The sequence below is a fragment of the Rattus norvegicus genome, chromosome 16 (genome assembly GCF_036323735.1).
Source record: "Rattus norvegicus strain BN/NHsdMcwi chromosome 16, GRCr8, whole genome shotgun sequence".
NCBI lineage: Eukaryota > Metazoa > Chordata > Mammalia > Rodentia > Muridae > Rattus > Rattus norvegicus.
The window spans coordinates 3375087-3397394 of NC_086034.1; the positions used below are offsets into that span (position 1 = coordinate 3375087).

Genomic DNA, 22308 nt, shown 5'->3' on the forward strand with positions numbered 1-22308 from the left:
CTCACCAAGCCTTGCCCCATTCCCAGTCCCTGCAGAGCCTCCCCCTCCCCGCCCCCCCCCCCCCGTGCCTCTTGGTTGCTCTCTCTGATTTGCTCCTTGGAAGCAGCTATACACTGGGCGGCCTTTGTAGTTGGCAATCTCTCCTTTGCATATTGTACCCAAGGTCACTGCAGTCTGTGGCATGCATCAACATTCCGTTTATTTTCACTGCCAAATAACTTCTAGTGTAGACACACTAAGGTTTTCTTGTTCATTCACTACTTAGGGAACATTTGAGTCATCTCCATTCATCAGTGGTTTCAAATGATATTTCTGTGAGATCCAGGTGCAAGTCTTTATGTGTACATAATGTTTTCACTGTGTCTCTATTCTGTGGTTTATTTTTGCACTGTCCCCTGTTGAGACTGGATTCTCTGGGGGGCCTAGTCTTTCTCATATCTTTCTCCATAGCACCAGAGATTAGTAACAACTTCCTGAAGGAATCCTTCATCCTGAAGGATGAAGAAGGAAAGGGATTCAGTACTAGACGGCCCACAGAGTTCTTCCAGAGCTTTGTGTGTCATTGGCCTTTCTCTACCACTATTTGAGTGATATATGCTGTCCATAGGGGTTTGTCCTACAAAGAAGCTACCACCTAAAATCACAATAACTTAAACTGACTCCACTAGACACCCTGCCATGCTGATGTCCAAAGATATAAAATGTGGGTGTCTTGGCCTAGCCAATGTCTACATTTAACTTTACTGTCCATGATAGATACAAGGAGATACTCTGGACACTCCCCTACATATAAAAGAAAGGCAGAGGTGAGGCTGCTTCTAAGAGTTCCAATGTGACCTTCATCTGTCCAGGGGTGTGATGTCTATCTGTCTCACCACTGGCAGACAGGCTGGAGGGGAATAAGGATAGTGTAGAACAAAGAGTGATGGATGTTGTCACTCGTGGGTTCCACAGAAGAGACTCGGGACACTGTGCTATGTGAAATCTAAAGCCCTGATGACAAGGGATCTATTAGCCCAGAAAAAGGGAGACCATTTTCTTTACTAAACTTTGACTTCGCATCCCTCACAGGTACAGTGTTGGCGCTTGAGATGCCTCCTTCTCCATCCTTGACCTAGTAGAGCCTGTGATTCTTTTGAAAATATTTTTATGAGTTCTGTGGTACATTTATCCCGTTCGATTCTGTTTTCCTTTATAGTTAATCTGCCATTATGCATTTGGAGGAAATAGTTCAATTTTTAAAAAACATCCACAGGATGTCATATGTGTGGTTAAAAAGATTAATCTTTACCCCTAAAGAAATATCACAGCACACAAGCAGACATAGTTATCACACTGTTTATTATTTGACTTGGCTACAGTCCTAGATTTAGGTTCTAATTTTAATATGTTCAACTCTACTACTCTAAGAGGTTTGCATATAAATACTGTATTTTTGGTAAGTGTAGCACATAAAGTTCAAATAGCACTTTCGCGAGTGATTCTCCCCATGTTCCAGTCATTTGTCTCATCAAAGGGTGAGGAGCGTCACCCTCTTGGGTGGCACACTGCTGTCTGGGGTGCTTTTGTTATGGGATGGCTCACCGTCCAGAGTCTGCTTTTACTCGCTGGCTGGTTCTCACTCCTTAAGTTGCCTTTAGCCGTGGACAGACCATCTCCTGCAGTGTAGGCGGACATGGAGCAGTTTTCTTCCTTCTAGATATTTCCTTAGCCCAAGTCTTCACATTGCAACGAAGATAAAATGTACTGAGGCAGAATCTCTAAGGAACTCCAGCTCCTGTAGATTCTGTGGGCTCACCATACTTTGGAGCAGAAGAAAATTGTAAGGCACACATCAGACAAGAGCAGGAAGGCTCCATTGTCAGTAGAGCTTTGAGGATGAACAATCCCACCCTCCCTAGCAGCCTTCCACAGTTTACAGTACACCAGCCCATCGGAATGTGAATCCCACTTCAGAGCCCACTGCGAATGTGTTTCTGAGTTGTTTAACGTGTTTCTCACAAACAGGACATGACATGTATGGTTTAAATGAAAATAATGGCCTCACAGCTCCACACCAGACCATCTTTTGTCAAGAGCATCACGGCATTTGGAAGGTCTCTGGGCTTCTGTGGCCCACAGGCCAGGTCCTCTGGGGATCTGGGTTTGATGCGTTTCACAAGAAGCCTCTTAAATCAGGAGCCCCCAGAAGTCTGGTATGTCTGTACGATGCTCTCTAACAGCTATAGAGTCCTGATGTTAAATAAGATTGTAGTCACTGGATTCCTTAGCTCAGGGGTTCAGTTTCAGAAAAAGCAAGCAGCAGGCAAACAAACAAAAAAGTAAAGCATCGACAGAAGAATAACACCTAAGAGCAAGAACGTTTCACAACATAAAACAATATAAAATAAAGTAATAACGGAAGAAATAAAGTGTAAGGGCAGAGGCATTTCACAGCATAGCTGGGTGCTTTGAGGCATTAGGGCTTGGAATCAGCTTTAAAACTGGGGTAGAATATAGTGGAGATGAAATTCAGCATTTCAAGCATTATAAAGTGTTCAGTTCCATAGCATTAAGTTACCGTAGTCTGCATGTTGAGTATCTCTCTGCGTGGTAGAATTTTTAAGATGTGGAAGCCCAGTAATAAGTCAATACGTTTTTTAAATAGTCTCCTGCTCTATCAATTATTCTCAGCCTGGGGTGACTGTGTCCCCTAAGAAACGTTTGACCACTAGAGATGTTATTTTGGTTGGTATAACTGGGGGGAGGGGGTAGACGGGCGTGGGAGGGGACTGTTGGCATCAGGGGTGTAGAGATCAAGGACACTGCTTAGAATAATCCCACCTAACAAAGATCATAGGGCTCAAACATCAAGTGTTACAGAGGTGAGGAATCTTCACAAAGGCTAGTGAATATGCCAGTCGTTTGCAGCCACAGACTCCGGAAGGAATTCCAGACCACATTTGTAGTGAGTGGTTTTGAAGCAATGACTGAGTTACCATTGGGTTATTACTGAGCGAAGCAAAGTGAGTGTAGGAGACACAGAACTGAGCAGATGCAGGGGGAGTTTCTGAAGTCAGGTAACAACTGCAGCTGAGGAACCGGCAAGAGTCAAAAGAGCAGATACGGCTGGGCCTCCAGTGTCTCAGCGGTGAGAGCTGTGTTACCTCTCATTGCAATTGCCTTTGTCTCTGAAGAGGTTTTAATGGGCAGATCTGGAGCTTGGAAACACGCTCTTGGCCCTTCTGGTCTGTTACTAATAGGCAGGAGATGTTCAGTGGCTCAGGTTATCTTTCTAAGTTGAGCTTATCTCACTTGTGAGAGAATGGACTGTGTGTAAAAATCTGTCTACAGAGTGAATAGAATAGAAAAGGGAATTGTTAGCAAGTGGCGTTCAGTTGTGATAAAAGCACATCTCTCAAGTCAATTGTTTCTGTGAATTATAAATATATATATGTATTATAAATTCATTTCTATTTTATCATATAATGTACAACATACAATATAATATTTCTATTATGGTATATAATATATTATATTTAATATATTAATAGTTTATATGTTATTTAAATAAATATACATAAATAAAATCAAATATATTCAATATATACATATACACTATATAATAATCCAAGTATTGCTTCAGTGCTGAGTTAATCATAACTTAGACACAATACCCTCTACAAAGGGGAATCTGGAAACTATGGGCTTTCTAAATTGAAATATCTCATGAGAACAGAGTTCTGAAGTCAACACTGCATGACTAAGTCAGGTCTTTGATTACAAATGCAGGTTTTTTGTGGTCTACTTCTGCTATGGAAGTCAGTGGCACTTGCAAATCTTTCAAAATTGGGTGGTCAGGAAAAGGAAGCAAAATGAATTCAGTTAAAGCCTTACTTTTAGACCTTCAAGAAGGGATGGGAAACTATTGTTTAAGCCAAACTACCCAAGTCTAGCTGCTGATGTGACCCAAACTGAACAAGTCCCTAGTGAGCCCAGGTTCTCAGGTTTTGCATACAGCCCATAGAAATTCTGTTATCTTCTGGGAATTTACCACATGTCTTTTTTTCTAGTGTTTTCCCTCTAGTTGATATAGGTGTTTAAATAAAAGCTATGACTGATTTGTTGTAAAGAGTTGTAGAAAAGCGCCCTTCTCTGTGGAAAAGTTCATGGAAAAAAAGTTGGATTATAAAGAACAAAGTTTCGGGGAGGGGAGGGCTAGAGAGATGGCTCAGTGGTTAAGAGCACTGACTGCTCTTCCAGAGGTCCTGAGTTCAATTCCCAGCAAGCACTTGTGGGCTCACAGCCATCTTTAATGGGATTTGACGCCTTGTTCTGGTTGTGTCTGAGGATAGCAACAGTGTACTCACATAAACAAACAAACAAACCTTTAAAGAAAGAACTAATTCTGGACTTGGGAATGCCACATCGAATCAGCTCCAGGAAGCAGCACCTGCTGTCTTCTTGCCATGCTTGTTCCAATTCACTGTCAGCCTCCATCACTGCCTTACAAATAAATTCATTATCTGGTTTTGGGTTGGTTGTTTTTTTTTTTTCCTCAGGAATTGAAGCCGGGCTTCTTCCTAACACCAGAGCTTTTCCAAGAATGTGCCTGAAGCCCAGACTGTCTCTGAATTTCAAACAAAGTCTGGTGGGGTCTGGATTCTGAGCCTGGGCTTCTGTCTGGCTGACCGTTGTGTTGATGTGACCCAGTCTTGCTCATGTCTGTCAGCAGATACACATCATAGAGGAGGACAGGCTAGAAGCTGTAACAATGGCAGCTAGCCACCAAAGACACCGAAGAGGTTCAGTCCTCCTCCTAACCTTCCCTCACTCCTCCCCTCTGCTCTGTTCTCAATCCTTCTCTCTCTTTGTATCTGCTTCTTTAAAAGACCCTGCTAAAGGAAGGAGGCGTGGAGGGAGTTCTAGAACTAAGATGAGAAAGAGGCTTTATTCTGAGTACTTCCTGGAGCCGGTGGTTGGTGAACACAAAGTTCCATAGGGAAGAACACTGTGATTGACACTTGACAGAATCTACACTCTCCTGGAAGAAGGGTCTTGGCATCACTGTGGGAAATTACCTTGATTACCTTAATTGGCATCCTGCCTGCCCACTGTGAGTGGCGCCAATCCTTGAATTGGGATCTGAGTGCAAATATGCATGCATTCCATACTCTTTGTTCTGAATTATGGATGTGCCTCAAGCTCATGTTTTGAGTTCTCAATCATGATACTCTGTACTCTCAAACTATGAACCAAAGTAGACAAACCCTTTCTCCTTCAGGTTGCTTTTGTTAGGGTATTTTATTGCAGGCACAAGAAAAGAAAATGGAAGCAAACTCTAGGATCTATAAGTGATATTTGGTATGGTCAGATAGAAGCTGTGATCTCATATATGTTATGTTTTGCCAAAGATAGTTTGATTTAGGGCCCTGAGATTAACAATGTGACTTTGTAGGAGTGGTCCCAGCTATTAAATAGGACACTGAGATTCTGATGAACCCCTAGGTGATCGTGGTAAAAAGAGGAAAAGTTTCTGAGTAATGTTACCTGGGAAAACTGCTGGGCCATTCATGCTTCTATCTTCCTCGTTTATAAAATGAAGCAATTACTTTCCCACTGTCAAAGTAAAATCAGTTGATGCAAATAATTTACAATAAATTCACTATACAATAAACCTTATATCAATGTTGTCATTAATTCACTAGTAGCTCCTTAATGAATTGTCATTCTTTACAAACCTCAGTGTATGACCTGATGATGGTAAGTAGAAGAGTATCTCAAGATGAGATTCCCCTGGGTTTCGATGAACTCCAAAACTCACCAATGGATGTCCTTAAGAGTCAGAATAAGAGGTGACACATGGAGACCAAGGCTGAAGTTCATAGGAAAATGCCAGAGGCTAGAATGATGCATCTACAAATGTCACGAATTCCCAGCAGTCAATGGAAACTAGAAGTCTGTGGATTGCCACTCTCTCAGAGCCTATGGAAGGAACCACCCTGGCTAAAGCCTTGACCTTGCAATACAGAGCTGTAATACTTGAGGTTACCATGGTGATGATTTTGTGGTAGCTCAAAGAAGCCAAGCTGGGAATGGGTAGAATTTGCTACCTGTATGAGAAAGATCAAGTCCCAAGCATCTCATGATTGGGCAATCCTAGAAGTCACCTAGAATTCCAGATTCTCCAGTGGACAGCTGGTACCCACATGGTAGTGAGAAGCATGTTTGGGAGACTTTTTGCCTTCCAATGAACAGCCTCTCAGAGTTCTAAGGTACAGACTAAGGAGAGGAACGGACGGTTGATGAGATGGAAAGACATTGGTTGACAATAGAATGAACAAGGTATCTCTGGCACAGACACCTCTGATGAAACTGGAATTTGAGAGAAAGCAGAAATTTGAATTCTGTAAAAAAAAAAAAGCAAGCTCACACAGTGAAGTTTGAAACACACCACGTGTAATTGTAGACACTGATCAGCAAGTAGTGGTGTCCCTGAAGGAATACAGACTGAGAGGAATAACAGACCCTGGGGTACAAGATTTTTCAGCTTACAGCAAACTGAAATCTTTATGCAATGACCATTTTCGGAACTGGGTATTTGGATCTAGCATGTTCTGTGTGTTTCGATCCATCCAGTTCCATTCATATTTATATGGATCACATGATCAGAGGAGTGACTGAGTCAGAGAGCTGGCAGGGAATAGAATTTCAGATCTACCAAATGCTGGTAGTTTCTGACAAGCCACTTCCTCTCTCAACATTGTTTCTAGACACACGGAAAATGGGAGTGACAGTGCCCACAAACTAGGTATGCTTTGAGAACAGTCAGATACTGTCTTACCTAGCATATAGTCTAGCAGGCAATAGAGTGCGTGATGTATCACACACACACACACACACACACACACACACACACACACACACACACACACACGAAGTACCAGCCAAAGGCAACTCAAGGGCTACAAAGACAAGTCTCAGGAAATGGACTCACAAAAGGTCTGCATTGCAATAAAGAGAGGAAGACTCTTTTTAAGAGAATAGGATATTGACCAAGAAAAACAATTGCTTTGTGTTCACTATTTTTCTAAATTGGAGATTAAGCAAAGACTTCATTGTGGTGACTCAATTTAGTGGGAATCTTGAAAAATAATTAGAATATCTGTGGCAGGTGAATCAGACATTAATTCTCAGGGGAAGTGGGGTTGAGAATGTCTAGTTGTTGTAGGAGCAAGTAGTTACTGGGTGTTGAGAACCAAGCGAGGAGTGCCCGTGAAGGGGGAGGGATGAGGGTGCAAAGTTGGACCAGCAAGGTGGAATGTCAAAGTAAGGAGCTTGGAGCTGAGGGAGTTCTGGGTTTTCCATGAAAGGCGACAGGAGGATGGCTCTGTAAAGTGAAAGACAACAGAGAGCAAAGTATGTTAGGAACTCAGGCTTGGGTCAAGAGGCTTAGCCAGGGGTCTCAGCTGAATCTCCTGGAGAAAGTGTGAAAGACAGGGGAGCACAGAACAGAGCAGGCCTCAGAGAAAGCACATCTAGTGTTGAGTGAAAGTCAAATGAATAATGTATGGAAACGGATTGCCTTCAGGGGAAAAGAAGAGAACTGAGAGAGCCTGATGGTTTAACTGGGGCCGAATACATCATGAACATGAGTTCTAAGCGTGTCTCAAATATTTTACTTCTGCCATTTTTGGTTCTATTCTTGTATTTCTAAGTGAATATATCCTTTTTAATAGTTATAAAAACAATAGTTACTGCAGCATCAGTCACTTGGTAGTGTCTAAGCTCTTTTGGATCCCCTCCATTCCCATGTGGAGATAGTCACAGTTAATGTTTTAGCCATTCAGATGGTTTTCTCCCTCCTCCCCTCCTTCCCTTCCTTCCCCTCTTTCTTGAAAGTAGTGAAGTATTTCTTACTTCTGCTACAGAACCTGGATTTCCTAGTAACATCATATAAGCTTGGTACTGTAGATGAACAAAGATATTTCTATTATTTTTAGTTGGTGGGGTGTATTCTTTATGCATGGCATCATTATTCTTTGTGAATAAATGCCTGGTTTGTCTCCAGATTTTGTTGTCCTTACATATGAAGCAATCCATTTCTAAACACTTGCCAACAGTAACTTTTGGTAGTTTTTAAGATGTATTTTTTAATTGGAAACCCCCTTCCCAATAGAAATGAGAGGAAATCTTGTTTATCTGCCCCCTAGTTTGGCTGCTGATTTATAGTAAATGGGGACACTTTTCAGGCTTGTGTATTTATACTTCTCTTTCTTGTTGAGTTGCCGTTCCTCCTCTTGCTGCTTTTCCTTGGTAGACGGAGCAGTGCAGATCTGTTCCCTTTCCTCTGCTCACTGGCGGTGTGTGTGCAGGTGTTTGTGTTTCCCATTTAGTCACTAATTTTTAAACCTACTCATTTTTTCTTAGCCTTAAAAGATACCCACTTTCTTTCAAAAATACAGAAAAAAAATGTCTTAAGCACAAGGTCTGAAACTCACTTGGTTGCCTTCTTACCCTTCACCCTGTGGGTTAAATTTTTTGTTAAATTTTCCAGTTGTAGGATACACACATAGCCTGACATTACAACCGATAGGAAGCAGAGCCAGGGGTAAGGAGAGGCAGAGAGAATCTAATGATATAACTTCAGTCCTTAGACAGATTCTGAAGCTGCCCTTCCCCCTGACTTTCGGCACTCTGATCCTTCCACAGTGTTGGTATTGACTGGTATTTTGAGTTTGACTCTGAAAAGTCAACTTGATCAGCATACACCTGGATGGTTTGCACAATGTTTTGTATAGGTGGCTGCCACGTGGGAAAAAATAAGTTGGGCTTCTGCGATCAAGTTATTTCAGTCTGTCACAGAACTCTAGGATTCCTGTCTTCAGGGATACTGGCATTATAAGCCCAAAAGGCTTCTGTTTCACCACCGATAATCTAGAGGAGAGAAGTGAGGTGATGTTCTTTTGAGATGGGCTACAGAGAAGTCAATTTTAAGCAGCCCGATGGGTGACGTTTAAGAGTAAAAACTGCAACTCCTAAGTACAGCAGTTAGCATTGGAGTTCTGTATTGTTAGCGTCAGATCCAAACACTTTTAGCATCTTTTCCTAAGTACTCTTGTATTTTCGGTTTCACCTCTTCTCTTTGGTGTTTCCTTTAGTCCTCCAGTGTAATGTTTCTGTTTTCATAGCTACATTCATCACATTTCTTGGTTCTTTTTTTTTTTTTTCGGAGCTGGGGACCGAACCCAGGACCTTGCGCTTCCTAGGCAAGCGCTCTACCACTGAGCTAAATCCCCAACCCCATTCATCACATTTCTTAGTGCTTATGTTTTTGTTTTGTTGTTTTGGTTTGGTCTTTTGAGACAGGGTTTCTCTGTGTAGTTCTGGCTATCCTGGAACTCACTCTGTAGACCAGGCTGGCCTTGATCTCAGAGATCTACCTGCTTCTGCTGGGATTAAAGGCAAGCTCCCCAACTTGTGCTTCTGTTTTAGATGAAAATTAGTAGCAATCACTTTTCTCTGGTTTTAGTATATAATGATTGTATTTTGGAACTACTATATTCTTTAAAATTTTTTTAAATCATGTATTTCATTGATTGACTATGCACCAATTGTAAGACTTCAGTTTGGTAAATTCACCTGGAATGAACACATATGTACACTTTGTGTAAAACCATTAGCACACAACTCAAATACCAGAATCTGTTGAGCATCCCAGATGTCTACCCCTCCTGGGCATTGTTGGCCTCAAACATAACTGGTCCATGGTATGCAGGCATGGTGGCCAAAGCAGGAAGCTGGGAGATTAATCTCAAGCGCAGGCACAAAGCAGAGAGTAAACTAAATATAGATCAAGACTATGTGTTCTCAAAACCTCCCCTTGGTAACGTACTTCCTTTAGCAAGGCTATATGTATTAAATCTCCCCAAACAGCGCTACCAGCTGGGGACAAATTGTTCTAACGCACAAGACAATGAGGACATTTCTCACTTAGATCAACCAGGAACTACTGTGAAGAACGCTGCTCTGCTCCTTCACTGGTCATGTTTGGATGAACATAACACACACTTTCCTATCACACATATACTCAGAAATAAAAGGCGTGTGTAGACTATGTCTGTTCAAGGTGTTGAGAGACAGAGTCTGGACCTCATTTTTCATGAAAATGGACTTTTCTGCTGTTCTATCCCTTTCTGTCAGGAGGGAAAGTATCATTATTTAATATTTGAAAGAATTGAAAACTGTTCATTTGTTTTGGCATGATTTCCAGGATTTCCTTTTATCCGAGAACTCACCAGTGATTCTACAGGTAACGCGGTCTGGAGTAAATTTGGTGCAAATGTATGGTACTTGCCTCACTCCAATTTGTGGAGGCTGGCAGCAAACACTTGTTACGGTACATTTTTACAATAGTTCCTTGTGGTGTGATGAGGCTTCAGGCTTTTTAAAAAGGAAATTGAAAGGAGAACTAATATGATCTAGTGTGATTTTGATGTAATAATGAGCCTTGCAAGGGAAGGAGCCAACAGGTCTGACTAGAAGCACTGGGGGCCACACAGCTTTGCAGGGGGATTATGGGAATAGAAGAATTTGTGCTTTTCATCAGGAAGTCCTCCCTGCATGCAGCCCACAGTAGAGGTGAAATATTTCAAACCCCCAGGAAGAAATTGTCATGGAAAGTTGAACGTCTCAGTAACTGGCCTGTATTTTTGTAGGTTCTAGATCTGTAACAATACATTATACTTTTCTGGTCTTCTTGGACTTAGCTCATCAAACCATAGCTTGGAGGAGGCTGTTCTAGAAGAGTTAGATACAATGCAATGAAAGTCTATTTTCTGTCTCTTCAATATATTATACAAATTGGCAATTTCATAGAATCTGGTCTGCTAATTTGGACTTTAAGCAGTCTATTATAACAAAGAAACCCTAAAGTCTCATGGCTTACATAAAATGGAAAATTGTTTTTTCCTTATATCCAAGTCTATACAGGCCGGGCAAACTGATTTCGTCTTTGAGAGACACAAAAGCCCCAGGCTGTTCCTGTGTTACTGTTACTGCAGCATTGGCAGCATGGTACAGCTCCTGGTTACCCCTCTTTCTAGTCTATGCATTTGTCCCTGGAACAAGGGAAGAGGGAGGACATAGTTTTCTCCTTAGTATACAGCCTGCGTACTGTCTCTGACTACTGGACCCATCCCGTAATCAAAAGAGACACGAGAGGCCACATCTAGTTACAGGGAGGCTGAAACTTGTCTTTAGTTAAGTGTCACAGATAAGAGAAACTTGATAGCTCAAAAGGGAAGTTTGGAGAACAACCAGTACTTCTGCATGTATGTGTTCTTAAATTTCACACACTTTTCTCATTTAATTTATACATAAAAATTTCTCCATATCTTACTTTTTAAATTTGTTTTACTTATATATAAAACTCATCTCTTAAGTCCCCTCACTCAGTGTGTGTGTACCCGCATGTGCATGCATGTATCTGTGTGTTTGTGTAGTATATGTATGAGTGTGTGTGGGGGAGAATGGTATAGGTACATATGGAAAACAAAGGTCAATGTCAACCACTCTGTCTTGACTTTTCACACAGGGTCTCTTATAGCATCCAGAGCTGACTGACTGGCTAGAATGATTGGAAAGTGAGTTTCTGCCATTATTCTGCCTCATCCTTAGAATACTAGGGCTTACAGATGAGTGCTTCATACTCCACATTTAAATGGGCACTGGGGATATCTGAAAGTAAGCCCTTGTGCTTTTGTGACAGGTACTTAGACAGTCGAGCCATTTTCTTGGTCTCCTCCATATGTACACACACACACACACACACACACACACACACACACACACACACACACACACATGCACACACACAACTTTTGATCACTGGCAGTTTTCTGCCAATCAAGAAGCAGGAGGAAGGCAAGCCATGTAGGCCCACCGTGCCTCTTGTTTCCTTGGGTCTTAATCTGGGAAACAGAATGTTCGTGTTTATATTCCTTCCTCTCTCCCTTCCTCTTCTCTCCCTCTTCCCCTCCCAAGATAATTGAGATGACCTAGAATCATGAGCTTACACTCCCTCCATAAACTTGAGCCACAAAAATTCTCCACTCCAATTCCTAGCAACCTATATTTAACCGGAGTACTTGTCAGTACGTGTCAGACAGGGGAATAATGGTTATCAGTCTCCAGTGAATTATAAAGGAAAACGATTAGTTAACCTTGAGATAGCAAGGGTGCCGGACAGCTGAATAGCAGAGCCCTTCTGGTGTTCAATAGGTCTGAAAGCTAGGAATGCATTGTCTTTTGGGACAGGGAGAGCTAGGCATTCATTGCTGTCCCTGAGACAGGGCAGCCACATTCCTTTGTGAGTTTGCCTCTGCTCATCTGAAACCTTCAACACTTCTGAACCATTCAGGGTTGTCTTAAGGGCAGAATTTTTGGCCTGGAGAATTTTGAACATCATTCTTTTTTTGAATAGTCAGTTGCCATTGAACTTTGAACTAAGCTGACCTAAATTTAACTTCTGGTCTCAACAATACTCATTTTTTTTCTAACATTACACATATTTCTTAATCTCTTTCTGATTTTCTGTCTCCTCAACCTTTGGGGGCTGCAGATAAACCCAGTTGCAATTCTGTAACTGAGTTATGGTGAAAGTTGTTCTCTGTCTCCAGTTTAGAAAAAAGAAGAAAAAGACATAGTATAATTTCACATGTTGACCTGAGTTAATTCATAGCATCTATTCATCCAAGGGTTGTTTGACTGCATGAAAACCAAGAAGAGAGGAAATTGAGTCTCAGCTCTGCCAATTAGAGAGACTAGCATTTAATCATCACATATACAGGCATTATAAGTTGATTCTTATTTCCTGCAAGGAATGCAGTAGAGTGAAGTAGTCAGAGTTTGGGATCAGAAGTTAGAACTAGGATGAATTTCCAGCTAGGGTGGACACACTCTCCCACTCCACTCCACACATTCAACCCCCACCACGAGTACATCAAGCCTATGTCAAGCCATGTGACATTGTGGAAGTTGACCACCTTTGTCTTAGTCTCTCCCTCACAGTGGGGACCATGACATAACTTGGTACCTACTTACAAAAACAACTAAGCTATGGGGTACATGGGAAGTACTTAGCATGGTACTTGCTACAGTGCAAAGGTAGACAATACCCAGTTTAAAAAAAAAAAGACCACTGCTATATTGTGTTAATGACCACTAGATTTTACTCACTAATAGAGCTTTTTAACAGCTTACGATAAGCTACATTTACATATTCTGTGCATCTTGATGCATTCCGACACATGGATAATAGTGTAAAACAGGATGAATACATCCCTAACTCCTTCAGATTTCAAAATGCCACTGTAATCCATCACCCCTGCTTTCCCAAGCCACTCTCCACCCCAAGCACAGAACCAGATGCTTCATATCACTGTACTATTGATTATTTTGCCATTTCTAGAATGCTTAATAGCCTAGGATAGAAACATAAACAATGTAACCCATTTTTGCTTTCTTTTCCCCATTCAAGTACATTATGTGAATCAGTTGGGTAATTCCTTCTACTGGATACTAATATGCCATCAATATTGGGATACTGTTGATCCATTCATCTGTATTCTAGTGTGAGACCATTATTAATAAAGTTACCACTACCTGCGTGTGATATTTTCCTGTGTATGCCTGTTTCCTTTTCTCTTGGGTAAAATACCTGAGAGTGGAGTGGGTGAGTGGTAATGTAAGGTATGCTTGGCTTGTTAAGTCATTTCTTTACTGTTTCCCAAAATGTTGGTTGGTACCACTTTACATTTCCAGCCTCAGTGTGTGAGAACTCCAGCTTCTGAAAGTGCTGCCCAGCTCTTGCTCTTGGTGTCTGCCTTTTTTTATTTTTTTACCGTAATCCTTATAATAGGTGCGCAACATGTAGACCGGTTTTAATCTTCCCATCCTAATGGCTGGTGAACTTGAAACCTCGTGCTTGTAGCTGCCACCAGTAATTTTTTGACATGTTGCCTATTTTTTATTAGGTTACTTTCTTATTTTTGAATTTTGAGAGTATTTTGGATAGTCTGATTTTGATGTCTTTATTAAATATCTGGCTTGTCAGTACTTTCTCACAACGTGCTGTTTTAATAGTAGAGGATTTCTTAAGACTCTTTATAAAAAATGATCCTCTTTGTTCTGATGAATACTCTTTATTCCGTTAATCGGTGCTAATTCTCCTCTGACTAGTATTAGCATGTACGCATCTTCCCAGTATTGCTTGTTTTCCTTATTTGAGTCTTTATATTTATAGGCCGCATATATTTGTATCTTGTTATCTTGTCTGACAAGAAAACCTTCTGTCTTTTAATTGTGAGTAGTCAGAACAACTTGATTCACTGTAATGTTTTGTTATAGCTGAGTTTAAGTGTATCATCTTTCTATTTTTGTTACTTCCCTCGTGTTTTACTTAATCCCTCCTTTGTTGAATTTGTGTGGATTAAAAAGATATGTGACCGGGTCACCATGTAGCTTCAAACTTGTTAATCTTCCTACCTTAGCCTCCTGAGCACTGGGCCTGTGGCATGTGGCATTCGGTCGGACTTGATCAAGGCATCTTTAAAACCGATGACTTTATCATTTGGGAGGTTGCTTGAATATTTACAGTCTGTACCTTTAACTTAGCAGAATCTACCTCCATAGATAGTAGCAGAGCACTCTCTTTCACCCTACCTGCCCAGCCTTTGTGCTGTTGGTGTAACATGTTTTAATCCTACTCTGAGTGAAGCAGCACAAAACATTTTTATTATGCGTGCTTGGTGGTTAATTATCATTTAAAGGGCTGTAACTACTAAGAAAAGTGGTTTTCCTACTCACCAGTGTACTTGCATGCTTTTGTTCTCTCTTCCTTTTTAAGGTGCAAAATATCTCTCTGGTCTCAGATTCCCTGTGCTTAAAGACCGTAATTGGAAGTACAGGTTTGCTGGTGACGATTCTGTAGACTTTCCCTTATTGTAAAACGCCTTCTTTTCTCTTGGTGACTTATGAGTGTCTTTGGATCTCTTCTGTATCGCCGGTGTCTAGTAATTATATAACACTATGTCTTGCTTTACTTTTTACCGTGATTCACGATGCCCACCCCACTCCTTGTATGGATGGATTTTTTTTCCTATTCCCATAGTAATCTACCTTTATGATATGGTATCATGTGGTGGCTTCTAATAGAGTATTTTGGTTGTTTCTAGTTTTCTTTCCGTGTTATTTTTTTCTATCAAGAAACTGACTCATTCTGACACCATGCTCCTATTGGTGAACATAGAGTTAGTCATGTTATAGAGTTAGTCGTGTTTCCTATCCATGCTCCGTGGTTCCTGCTGCTGCTGGGCCTTTTCTCTCCTCATATAGTTTAGTTATATAGTATTTTTATTTCTGTCAATCAGTGTATCTGGAGGTAGAACAATTTATTAATCTTTTCAAAGAACAAATTTTTACATTGACACGTCTGCATTATACCTTTACTTGAATTTGAATATTGTATAAAACCTTCACCACAGTTCTTTAAAGACTATGTATTTTTTTCTTGTTGTCATAGGAGGCAAGAAAGAGAACTTTCTTTACAAAGTTTAGCATTATAGCTTGCCGCTGGTACAGCATAGTCCTTAGGAAGCTATTACACAAAGTTTTCTAGAATTTTAAGCTATAATTGCTAAAAGACATCAACTGTCCTAAGGGTTAACTTTACTTTCCACTGTGAAGCTTTCCCCACCCTCCCTCTTACAAGTGCAGTCCAGCATTTGCTGTTTCATGCCCCTCAGTGCATGAGTGATTTTTCCAGACAGCCATAGTTGGTAGCACAGCAGTGACCCTAGTGAGTGTTTAAGATGGCTGACAACTGCCCAGCTGGTTTCAATCACTTTAGCCAGAGCAATGGGTTATCCTGGATACAGGCAATGGCCTATGACTTCTTACGTTACTTCTGAGCAGAACAGGTTTGTAAATGCCACCCCTGCCCCAACAACAGTCTCTCATGAGAAGTTCTGCATTTATTAGGGGTTCTAGAAATTTCTCCATGTGAGAGTTCTTATTTGTGAAGCATGATTTGTACAGTTCCAGGTCCTGACATTTTCATAGTTTTGGACGTAGGGGTTTTTGTTGGTGAGTGAGAAAAAGAGAAGTAGAGAGTAGCAACCATGGAAGGGTGATGCCATGTTTCTAGAGAAGCTCTGTGCTTATTACGGAGATGGGCACATTAAAGCAATAGCCTATCACGGGTTATAGAGAAGCTTCCTTGGTGACCAACTGTTCATCACTGTCTTTACCCTCATGGCAGTGTGGCATTTGTGAACTTTTAGATGGGGCAGAGTAGAAGCCGGGGAGAGCTTGATTGACTCCCATTTCTGTCTCTCATCACCGCAGTCACACAGCAAGAATGAATGAACGTACCGAAAGGAGGCCAGGGAGGGCCTGCACAAAGAACCCAGGGAGAAATATTCCTTACTCAAAAGGGAATTGTCTGGAGGCATCTGAACAATTAGAACATGTGACCTCCTATTTTTAAGGCAACCACGCAGTGTCACAGCTAATGTAAGGAAGGGCATCGTCAGTAACAAGCAAAGGCTGTTGGTGAAATGAAGCAGGCTTGGCTCTGCTCTGTGTCCTCCCACTTCATCCAGCTCTTGGAGATAGCCATTGGCCCCAAGGAGAGATGGGCAGAAGGGTGGAACCCACTCCAGAGTATGTCTCACGAGCCCTTCCATTTGCAAGTTATTTTAAACCTTTTGGTAACTAAGTAGTTATTGATAAAGAAACAAATATATTATTGGACTTTTTTCAAGTCCAGTGTGAACTTTCTACAGAATGAGTATAGAGGAATAAAAATGGATGAGGAAAGTAACACTGTCAGGCTTGCCATTTGACATGGTTCTCGAAGGCCTCTGAGTCTAGTTTCAGACTTTGGCAAAGAGGGGAAGGCATTGCATTTGACAGAGCCGACAGCAATGGGGATCGTTAAGTGGTTGTCTGGCTGCATGGTGTGTGCACTGTAATGGATGAGATTACTGGACCTTACAGCAAACTGCAGTACTCACGATCCACACTCTTTAATGAGGCAGCATCTCTTTATGTAGTCCGGGCTTGCCTTAACCCACTTTGTAGCCCAGGCTGACCTTAAACATATAACAATTCTCCTGCTGGGCTTCCCTGGTGATGGGATGATAGTCACACACTACCATTCCTGAGTGAGATCCGGAAGTTTGAGAGTTCCCTGATCTGCTGAAGTCAGGCAGTTATGCTTGAAGTGAATGAATCCTGACTTCAGAGCCTTATATACTGTTATTAGTCAGTAATCCAGGTCAACCGGAGGAGCCCTCATTCGGATCATGTGGCAGTGGCGTCCTAGAGAACTGTGTTCAATCAATTTAAGGCAATGATAGCTGTATGCTCCAGAACAGTCTGGGATTGACTGCTCTTAACCGTCATGGACAGAGTGGCAAAGTAAAGGTACCATATGGTAGCAGCCAGTTCTGAGGACACTCCCACCTTGCAAGCAGCCAACACAGCTTCCTTTAAGAGGCTTTTATGACTGTTGACAGACATGTGTTTTTCTGAGATGCCCAAGGCTCTGTGAAGCATTGTGCTTTCTGTGATGCCTTTTCCTTCTTTCCCTTCTACTTATTTTTGTTTTGTTTCCTTAGCAATTATCCCCCAGAAAGGGAAATGCTCAGAACTCAACACTGTGAAAGAGGGGTGGAAGTAGAAATAGTGTTGCTATTTATGATAATAGTCTAAAGAAAAAAAGCAAACACAACAATGGTACAGTCACTAGCCAATGGGTTTGACTATGTGATACTACTGTGGTTCGAATGGTAGCTTTATAGAGAAGAATGTCCTGACAGATGACTGACATTAACAAATGGTTATACATGGAAAATGGTACTAATTTAATATCATTCCAGCAATAAATCTGCCAATTTATAGAAATGATATGAAACAACACTTAAAATAAAAATTATTAGATAGGGCTGGAGTTGCAACTCAATGGTAGAGACCTTAACTTAGGTTTAATCCCTAGCATGTACGTGTGCACACACACATATACATGTATACACATAATATAATTGCTAGTGCTAAGCTGGAGATAGACATTTGTATTCTGGAGAATACTGAAACTACACAGTGTCACACAAACACAGAAATATAAAAATATGGGCACTCACATTTATAGAAAATCTGCACATTATTGCCTATTCCTGGATGTTCAGGACATGATCACTTGAATAAATTGTTCTTCTAAACTTTACATTCTATTTTCTGATTACTCTAACCTGGAAATGATTTTATTTGGTAACATTCATTGAGGTGGAAAGGAGACTTCAGCACCCTCTTGGACACACACACACACACACACACACACACACACACACACACACACACACACGCTGTATGCAAACAACAGGGCAGAGAGTACTCAGGGTTCAGGGTTCCTTATAACTTCTCTGGCTCACCGCTCACCTCAAATTGTGACACCAAGAACCAGAGTTCCCTGTTCACAGCTTGAAATGGAGTTCAAAGAGCAACACTACGGTCTCAGCTCTTCATGCTCCCCTGGCAAAGTTCCTGATCAACTATAAATCTAGCCTTCAAAATCAGTGAAAGTTACTAATAATCATGGTTAAGGAAAAAATGGTAGTTTACCCTAAGACCTCAGTAAATTATGATAAGAGGGTGATGATTCAGGGATGAGGCAATTATCTGTCTTATCTGGAATGGGGAAAACACAGATGAGAGGACATGTTATGTAATTCCATGGAGAACAATGAAAACACTGACTTCAATGCTAACCACATTCAGGCCAGGGCAGCTGAGCTGAACCCACACAATGTTCACTTAAAACTAGACATAAAAAAAAAAACAAACAAATAAATCTTAAAACTAGAATGAGCTAAATAGACCAGTGCTTCTTAAATGTTAATATGGATCTGTACGACATATATAAGTTTATTAAATATTCAGAGTCTCAAATACACTGAGATTTGGATTAGCAGATGTGTGTTGAGGCCTAAGAATCTACTTTTACAACATATTTTTGCAATGTTGATGTAAACCATCCAATAACAGTAGAAATGATAGAATGTCGTGGGGACTCTTGCAGTACTCAATGTCAACAATTTCTCCACCCAGGATCATGTCAGAAAATATAAACAAAAAAGTTTTATCCTTTATATCAACTGCAGTCATCTAACTGCTTAACACTTAGAATCCAAAATGTACAACCGGTGAGATGTACTGAAGTTTTCTTCTTGCCCACATCGAAGTTTATGTTCTTCCCACATTAAATATGGGTTCTCATGGGGTCTTCACCCTCTCATGATCACTCCAAGGCTCAGAATGATTGGGTGCAGGTAGATGAGGGATGTCTGACTTTAATCCATGGCTTCAAATACCATGCATGTGTTGACATTCAGATTGTGGAAGAGAAAAGGACCTTAAAAAATCACAACTAGCCTAGACAGTGCACCCTTCCTATCTATATGCTAAAGTCCCAGTGTCAGCCATGATTCCCTATGGGCACTATTGTCTCAGAATAAAAACAGAGCTGTAGACCAGGAAGATAAGCTAAGCTCATGTGACTGATATAGAATAATGTATGCATTTTGCCCCATCATTTGGTATTTGGGCCACTCATTTACCAGGCCACAGAAGTGCTTCCCTTCTAGTAGAATAGTCTCTGGAATCCCATTTGCAGTTCTGTGGGAGCTTTCCCTTAGGTGTAGACAGATAGAGTCAGGTGAGTACTATCAAGGACATAAGGCAGAAGGAATTCCAGAATGGGGACACCATGTTGTCCAGTACCTGGTTACTGAAAGGAAGGAGAGATAGAAAGAAGGAAGTCCCACTGGAGGCAAGAACAAAACATATCCACTAAGGAATTGTGTGGAGACTATTCTCTCTCTCTCTCTCTCTCTCTCTCTCTCTCTCTCTCTCTCTCTCTCTGTGTGTGTGTGTGTGTGTGTGTGTGTTACATGTACCTCATTGTGCAAATGTGTGTGCCTATGTGCATGGATGCAGAAGCCAGAGCAGGACTATGGGTATTGTCCTTCATAGCAGAAGCCTCATTTCCCTGAAGCAAGGTCTCTCTTTCAACTAGAAGACTGCGCTTTCAGCCAGGCTGGCTGGTCAGTCAGAGAGCTCTTAGGAGCATCCTGTTCCTCACCCAATGCTGGGGTTGCAGGTGCACCCACTCATTCCAGTTTTGTTTTATAACATTAATGCTGAGGACTTGAAATTAGGTCCTATGTTCTCTGGGAAATGTCTCTTACCCACTGAGTTATTTCCAGAGCCCCTTTTATTAATTTTGTTTAACAAAGAGAATATATATAGCAAAATATATAACTAAAAAATAAGTGTAGTGATTGAAAAGCTTTGGATAACCTCGTGACCCACAAATCAAGCATCTAGATTATAAACCCAAAGACTAGCACCACAGTAGGCCTGTCTCACACACTGTAGCCATTCCCCAGTCTCACACACTGTAGCCATTCCCCAGCCTCAATCCCTGCCAGACTTTTGATTCCACAGATTAGGCTTGCCTATTGAACTCAAAATGAATGAATTATATGTTGTGTACTCTTGTATGTCTGATTTCCCTATGTCAGTATATTTATAAAATTCACCATGTACTTAAATTTTTTGTATTGTTTCATATGACCACTTATATCAGCTCAATTATATCCTAATTCAAATATCCAGTGTCCTCTTGTCTGATAGTTGACTGTTGTAGTTTGAGCCATTACAACCCTCCTGCTCCTTACTAGATAAGCCAGAAGAGTGTATACCTCCAGCCTTGGTAGATACCGTGAAACTGTTTTCTGAACAGTTTATACTAATATTTATTTTAAATTCCATTCTTTTTCTCTTGCTGTGCCATTTTCAAAATCTCCTTCCTACCACTTGCCTCTGGCTCCTGATCCCCAGAATCTGGAGCTGTCACCAGTCCTGTGCCACCTGCCCCCTTTATACCCACTGGATGTCGTCCATCAACACTTGCCTGTCTTGTTCACTTGGGTCTTTTTTTTTTAATTTCGCTGCTTCTTTTATAGTATGTCTATGGGTGTCTTACCTACAGATAGGGCTGTGTGCCATACGACTGCAGCACCCCTGGGGGCCAGAGATGATATTGGCTCCTCTAGAACCAGAGCTATAGATGATTGTCAGCTGCCACATAGGTGCTGGAAATCAAGGCCAGGTCCCCTGTCAGAGAAACCAGTAGTCTTAACCATTGAGCCATCTCTCTAGTCCCAGTTTTTGTTTTAAGTAAAATAGATTTCAAAATAGTTATGAAATATTCTAGTCAGTATATTGCTGGAGAGATACTCTGCACACATAGTAGCCCAAGGGAATTCATGCCCATCCCTCAGAGGATCCGAGGAGATTCAGGACTCAGTGGTCACTGTTCTGTCCCTCCGGGCCACCTTCGGGGCATCTCCTTCTACATAGCATCTTCCTTCTCTTCCTCTGGGAATGAGTTCCTCTGTCCAGCTGTGTTATAGCTCTAAATTTCTCTCATCTCTATGTGAGTCTCACATGCATTAGAGATACTTCTCTGAGCTATGTAGTAAAGCTAAGGACAGACACATGCCGTGAATGACCCAGGCTGGGTAAATGCCCACCCGAAGCAGGGAGGAATTGGGGACCTGCACTTACGATGTTCACAGAGACAGCAAGGCATGAGAGGAAGGCTTGTGCCAAAGTGTGAAGGCTCTCAGCCAACAAATACAAGAAGTGCCCTCTACGAAGCTGAGGGATAGAACTCCCTCTGGGAGAACGTGGGAAATTCCCTAAAAGCATTGCGTGTGGCTCATCCTGAGTGATGGGAACTTAAGGCTCCGGGGCAGGTGAAGTTGCTGAGGTCACTTCAAATCACTCAGATGGGTGACTGCCCATGACCGGCTTTCTCATAGGGCCAGCTCGACTACAATGGACATAAAGTGTCTCATTAAAATGGACCCAGTCTTGGTCCACTAACTCAGCACAAAGGAGCCAGATGATCCTTCCATGTCTTTTAAAGTGGAAATTAAGGACACTGCACAGTACCTGACCTCCAAGTTGAGCCAAAACGATACTGGCAAAGCCATTTTGATTGGAGAATGAAGGAGGGAGGAAGGAAGGGAGGTAGGGAGGGAAGAACGGAGGGAGGGACGGACAGAGGAACAGAAAGAAAGAGAGAAAGAGGCTGTGCAGAGTCTAGGCATACTAGTAAACATTAAAAATGTTTTAAGTCACAAATGGTATATCTGGATGTAAAGGGAAGCAAATAAAACAACACAGTTAAGCATGCTT

At 41.5% G+C, this 22308-nt stretch overlaps 1 protein-coding gene and 1 long non-coding RNA gene across 30 annotated transcripts in view; one reads left to right on the forward strand and one right to left on the reverse strand.

The window, feature by feature from the left end:
• Erc2 (ELKS/RAB6-interacting/CAST family member 2) overlaps positions 1-22308 on the forward strand; it is an 860860-nt gene that overhangs the window by 555688 nt on the left and 282864 nt on the right. The window lies entirely within an intron of this gene.
• Positions 1325-6001, reverse strand: LOC134482442 (uncharacterized). The gene is made up of 2 exons (XR_010058544.1): positions 4368-6001; positions 1325-3327 (listed from the first exon to the last, which is right to left on the reverse strand). It is a non-coding gene; the product is annotated as an uncharacterized LOC134482442 (long non-coding RNA).